This window comes from Mesocricetus auratus, unplaced genomic scaffold, assembly GCF_017639785.1.
Source record: "Mesocricetus auratus isolate SY011 unplaced genomic scaffold, BCM_Maur_2.0 Super-Scaffold_100691, whole genome shotgun sequence".
Lineage (NCBI taxonomy): Eukaryota > Metazoa > Chordata > Mammalia > Rodentia > Cricetidae > Mesocricetus > Mesocricetus auratus.
This window is the reverse complement of record NW_024429267.1, coordinates 38,865,829-38,872,322: the sequence shown is the minus strand read 5'-3', so window position 1 is coordinate 38,872,322 and position 6,494 is coordinate 38,865,829. Positions and strand designations below refer to the sequence as shown.

The following is a 6,494-nucleotide window of genomic DNA, read 5'->3' as shown; positions in this document are numbered from 1 at the left end:
GCGTGGAGCGGGTTTCCTGCCGCACCGGCCCCCCCATCGGTTGCTCTCGCCCCGCCTCTCTCTGAGGGCTACGCGGCGGCGCGGCACAGGCCTCGTGCGGTAACGGCCTCCGTGCAGCCGCCGTGGCGTCCCGGTGCGGTCCTCAGGTGACGGGAGCCGCAGGCACGGCGGAGGGAAGGTGAGACGGCCCTGCCCGCCTGCCGAATCGCACGGTCCTCTCGCCCACCCCCTCCCGGTCCGTCTGCGCTGTCTGTTAGTGTGGTCGCTTCCTCTTCCCCGGGGAAGTTAGCCCAGGGGCGCCGTCTGCCGGCGGCGGAGCGGAGGGGGCGGGGAGGCCGCTCGGTGGAGCTCGGGGTATCCGCCGTGCACCCCGGTGACCCTGCGGCCTCTCCCCTGAGCTGCGAGCGCTGCGAGCGCCGCTCGGGGAGGTGGGCAGGCCAGCGTGCGCCGCCTCAGCGCCTCTCAGCAAGCCCTGCCGCGGTCTGCGGTAGTGTCTGAGGCCGGGAAGGTAGGAACGGGTTGGCAGGAAGGGCGCTCTCACCTCCAGCCTGCAGCGGGAGGAAGCCGGTCAGGGGGACATCCTCGGGGCGCGCCCTCCCCTCCCCCTGCCGGCCCCGAGCAGGAGAGATGGGGGTGGCCGGGGGCTGTTGAGCTGGGGTAGGTCCAGGAAAAACAGCGTGCTGGGTTGGGTTTGTACGGTTTCGCACGGGTTTCCGTTCGCTTTGATGGGAACAGCTGGTGAAGCTGGGTTTTTGTTCAGGGTTGAGGACCGTAACATCGCTCGGTTAATGTCGAACGGAGCTGGAGTCACCCAAAGAAAATTCTGCCCCTTATGTTAGGTAAGAATCCTTGGGCATTAGGGAAGAATGAGGTGAAGAAAACTTCCTAACCCCATCTTGGGGTGGGGAGCAAAGAGGGTCACTGTCCAGCCAAAACGAGTAAAAGTTTCGCAAGAAGTGTTCATTTTCAAAAGCTTAACTTCGGAAGCGTTATGATCATCCTTAACGATTTCTTAAGCACCTGGAAATCCGTTGTTTGCTTTCAGCCTCAGCGAGGTCCCAAAATCAATGGAGAAACAGTCCAAGAAGAAAGTTTTGTTAGATAATTTTCAATCTCGTTTTTAAACAGAAATTCCATTCACATCTTGATGATAAATTAAGGCGTATGCGTTGGTTGAGTAGTACTTTTCTCATTGGGTGCTTCCTTTAGGAAAACTCATCTGTAGGAACTGGCTGGAATATCTATAAGTGCATAGTGGTCAGATCTCAGCTGTGTGCGTGAGCATTAAGTTTTAAAAGATTTGCCTCCCCCTCAAACAGTTTTTGAGATTTTCCTGGTGTTACAGAGCCATGTAAACAGTTGACACATTAGTATAATGGTTTATGAAACACTGAGTGACAGTTTATGCTGTTAGTTTTCAAATTTTGAGAACTTTCTTCCAGAGTTCATAGTCTGATGTGACTATTGTTATAAATTCCTTCTCAGAAAAACTTGAAAAAAAAGATTAACCTGGTAATACAGAGGGAAAAAATGCATGTTTTCAGTGCCAGAAAATTAAATGATTATTTCACTGATAAGTAAAATTGAAGGAAATCCTTGATGTTACTGAAAATACTTAACAGATCAGCTGAGTCGAAGAAATTTGACAGGCCTGGATAATTCTTACTTTAACCTATCTCGGAAATAGAACTTAAAAGTCTTCCCTTCAAAACTAATTCCATATGCTGTCTTTCTTTGCTGATGCATTATGTAACATGCTCTCAGTAACTCAGACATAAACCTTAACATTGGCCTATTTTGGCAGTCATTTTCTTTAAAAAATTTCTTACCTTTGTTTTCTTACACTGTTTTTAATTTCTGCTCACTAGCTCTAACTGGGTTTTCTGTCTGGATGGCTCAAATATGTTCTGCCTGTGCTGATCTTAAAATAATACATTGAACATATTTTTCACTTTTTAGGAACCAGTAATATCTTTCCTCTAGATTTCACAGTCTTTTAAAGGTTTATTTTTATTTTATGTGTTTGAGTGTTTTGCCTACGTGTAAGTGCACCATGTGTTGTGTGTTCTGGAAAGAAAACCTAGATCCTCTGCAGGAGCTCTTAACCACTGAGCCATCTGTCCATCCCCCACACCCCCAAAGTCTCTGCAAATTACCAAAGTAAAATTCCATAAGCTTTCCATTTTTCTTTCCTTAATTTCCTCCCTCCCTTTCCTGACCTTTTCCTCCCCTTCTTCCCTCTCCTGTCTCTTTTTCCTTTCTTTAGTTTTGGGATCAGACCCAGGGCTTCTCATAACACACTGAGGCATAACATCAGTCCAGATTTTATTTTAAAAGAAATAGTGGTAATTACATTTTTGTGTATCTTTATGTGAGTGTGAATGTGTGTGGTTGCATATGTGCTTATGCCATGAATCGAGTCAGAGGACAGCTTGTGGGGAGTCATTCTCTGTCCACCACACCGGTCCCAGGAATTGAATTCAGGTTGTCATGCTTGCAGCAGGTACTTTTACCTGGAGAGGCATCTCCACCACCCAACCAGAGTTCTATTTTTTTATATATATAATTAAAATTTTAAAAATTATGTGTATTTGTGTATTGAAGGTGTGATATGTGTACTTGAGCGCAGGTACTTGACTTACAGGCAGTTTTGAGCCTCCTGATACAGGTGCTGGGAATCAAATTTGGGTCCTTCCAAGAGCAGTACTTTCATTTAGAGCCATCATCTCTCCAGCCTCCAGAATTTAAATTTTGATCCTTGAGTAAAGCCTGTCAAAAATTTTCTATTAGTCGTGTTGCTGTTTTTCTTTGAACTTTTTTTTTGCATCCCCATTTCTTTTCTAGTTAGCATATAAAGTAATGGGTTTTGTGATGGCATTTGCATACAATTTTATTACTGTGCCTTTTCCTTAAACATTCCTTTCCCCCAACTGCTTTCTGTCTTGCCCTTGCTTTTTAAGTTTATATAAATTTATGTTAATGATACCATGAAACATTACTCTTGAAATACTGGGATCCAGCATTTGTTTTATAGATTGGGAAAGTGAAATTCATGCAAAATAATCACTAATATTCTCACATCTTGATGTTGTGGTAGAGCTGAGAGTCAAAATTCATCTCATTTATCATGTATTCTTTGTGATACCATATTATTACTTTGTACAGTCTATAGTATTTGCTTTGTAAATCCTTCTCATACAGATTCAACACTTTTATTTTGAGACGGGCTTTCAAACTATTGTTCTAATATTGTTGCTCAACATGTTCTAATGTGATCTTCTATCTTCCTGACTCAGCCTCCTGAGCAACTGTGCTGCCTGGCATATGAACTTTTATTTTGTACTTTTCTTCAGTCTTCATGCTTTAGTAGCATTCCTGAAATCTATTGTCTTTGTAGTTGAGTCCTGTGGCCCCCTAAGAAGTGTATGATGGTGCTAGGGATGTAACTGGTGGATCAAGGGTTTGCTTAACAAGCAGGTTGGATCCTCAGCACTGAAGGGAAAAAGAAAAAAAAAAGTGGATGGTTGCCTTAAAAAGTTTGCTGTTAGAATTTATTTTGTTTGATTTATTTGGTGAAAAGAATGACTCTGGGGGACTTTGGAAGGAGATTGTAATGGTTTGGTGGAAGCTTGGATGGTTCATCATGAAACTAAATGTAGTGTTAGCTAAATGTTCTTTTGAGTGTTAAAACAGTAACACTTTCACATTTTGTCAAGAATCATTGCAGTCTGCTTGTTAAGCACATTGTAAAAATCACTAGAGCTTTTATATGTGGGTGGGTTTTTTTTTAAACTCTAATGTTTGTTAATAGAAGAGGTGTTGGCGCCTTTAACAAGAGTTTAGTGGTGCAAGACAGCACAGAAACTGCCAGGGAAAATTTCTCTGGGGAGATTGAGTCCTTCCCTTTTTTTTTTTTTTTTTCTTTTTTTTTGAGACAGGATCTCACTGTGCAGTCTTGGTTGATCTGGAACTTACTAGGTAGATGAGTCTGGCCTCAAACTCACAAAAGAACTTCATACCTCTACCTCCCAAGTGCTGGATTAGAGGTGTATGCCAACAAGTACCACTGATTTCCTCCTTTTGAGATCTGAAACATGTTAGATACTGGTTTTTTTTTTCATTTATGTTTTGGCTGGTTAATATGGCTAGTTTTTTTTTTTTTTTGTTTAAATAAACTGCCAAATCTTGGAACTCAGACTGAGGCAAGAGAATTGCAGATTTGAGGTCAGGATGGGCTACATAGAGCAGTCTTGTCTTAATATTACAAGTTAAAATATGTTGAAATGCTGATTCCTAAGTGTTTTATTCCAGAAATTATCTTTAGTGATTGACAAATTGAATATAAATATGGTATGGGGGTAGTGCACGCCTTTAATCCCAGCACTCAGGAGGCAGAGACAGGTGGATCTCTGAGTTTGAGGTCAGCCTAGTCTACAAATCGAGTTCTGGATAGCCAAGGCTATATTGAGAAACCCTGTCTCAAAAAACCAAAAAAGTATGGGCAATATCAGCTTTTCTTCAGACATGAGTAGACCAGTGGAAATATGTGGAAAATGTGTTAATTTCAGTCTGGTTCGTAGTTCAGGGTGATATTGGACTGCTGATCTACTGTCTCTAAGTCCCATAAGTGTGGGCCATCTTTCTTTGTATATTTAGTGCTTTGTCTCAAACTCAAGGTTTTGTTCATGCTATTTAGGCACCCTACCAACTGAGCTATATCGATAGCCTGGAAATCTTTTAAGAATAGGTGTGTCTTAAGCTAGGGTTGGTATTACTGTGAAGATACACCATGATCATGGTAACTCTTATAAAGGAAAACATTTAATTGAGGTGGCAACTTACAGTTTCAGAGGTTCAGTCCATTATCATCATAGTGCTGAGAGCCCTACATCTTGCAGGCAACAGGAAGTTGACTGAGAGGTATCCTGAGCATAGAAAACCTCAAAGCCTGTTCCCACAGTGACACACTTCCTCCAGCAAAGCCACACCTTCTAATAGTGACATTTCCTATGAGACTATGGGAGCCAGTTAACATTCAAACTACCACAAAGTGCTTCTTACATGGTGTTTTCTTTTGTTTAGTCCATCTTCCAAAACTTGTATCACATATTTCTAAATCATGTTGCTGTGTAGAGCAACTGAAATAATAGGTACAATAATTTGGCACAATGTGGCACCCTTTAAAACATTCTGGCTGAATTGCAGAAACATTGTAACAGGGCATTGGGAAATTTTCCTTGGGAAATGCTTCATCATTTTCAGTGACTACATGTTTTTATTTATTTATTTGTTTGTTTATTTTGGGTTTTTCGAGACAGGGTTTCTTTGTATAGTCCTGGCTGTCCTGGAACTCACTCTTAGTCCAGGCTGGTGTCAACTCAGAGATCTGCCTGCCTCTGCCTCCCATATGCTGGGATCAAAGGTGTGCGTCACCACTGCCTGGCAGTTTTTTACACTTTTTAAAGTGATTTTTGATTATTTGTGTGCCAGGCTCAAGTTTGCTTCCTATTGTTTTGATAAATACCGTGGTAACTTGGAGAGAAAGGATTTATTTGGTTTACATGTCCTGATTACAGTTGATCATTGAGAAGGTCAAAACAAACTCATGCTGGAGCAGAGGCAGAAACCATGGAGGCAAGCTGCAATTGGCTTTTTCCTCTATGACTTGCTAATCTTACTTTTTAATTTTTTTTAACCAACTAACATCTGAATAGTTTTACTCCCCTCACATCTATATATTTTATTTTTTACGTGTATGGCTGTTTTGCCTACATGTATGTCTGTGCATTATGTATATCCAGTGCCCAAGAAGGTCACAAGAGGGAGTTGGATCTCTAGGAACTGGAGGTACAGACAGTTGTGAGTGCTTTGTTGGTGCTGACAACTGAACCCAGGACCTCTGGAAGAGCAGCCAGTGTCCTTATCCACAAAACCATCTCTCTAACCTCCTTGTCCTGATTGGTTTTGACACATCTAGAGTCATTAGAGAGGAAGGAGCCTCAGTTGAGGAAATGCCTTGATGAGATCCAGCTGTAAGGCATTTTCACAATTAATGATCAATGGGGGAATGCCCAGCCTACTGTGGGTGGAGCCATCCCTGGATTGCTGGTCCTGGGATCTTTTAAGAAAGCAGACCAAGCAAGCCAGGGGAAACAGGCCAGTAAGTAGTACCCCCACGGCCTCTGCATCATCTCGCTGGGATCCTTCCCTGTTTGAGTTCCTTTCCTGACTTCTTCACTGGTGAACAGCAATGCTGAAGTGTAAGCCCTTTTCTCCTTAACTTGCTTTTTGGTTATGGTGTTTCATTGAAGCAATAGAGATCCCAAGACTCCACTCCTTCTCCCCCTTAACACTTATTTTTATGTTTATGGGTGTTTTGACTGATGTTTACTACATTCATGTAGTGCCTGCAGAGGCCAGAAGAGGCATCAGATCCCCCTGGGACAGGAGTTAACAGATAGTTTTTTTTTTTTTTTCTTGCTACCTTGTGGTTT

General features: G+C 42.5%; 1 protein-coding gene across 4 annotated transcripts in view; it reads left to right on the top strand.

Annotated features, from left to right (window-relative positions):
• Window positions 1-44: 44 nt before the first annotated feature.
• The window catches only part of Nck1 (NCK adaptor protein 1), a 42,661-nt gene continuing 36,211 nt past the window's right edge, over window positions 45-6,494 (top strand). Inside the window, exons 1-2 of one of the 4 annotated variants that reach the window (XM_021228337.2) lie at window positions 61-178; window positions 761-839. The gene's annotated coding sequence lies outside the window, so the exon portion shown is untranslated. Of the gene's footprint in view, window positions 179-378; window positions 509-760; window positions 840-6,239; window positions 6,261-6,494 lie in introns of those variants that run through there. The other 3 variants (XM_021228335.2, XM_021228338.2, XM_021228336.2) reach the window with 3 other exon arrangements.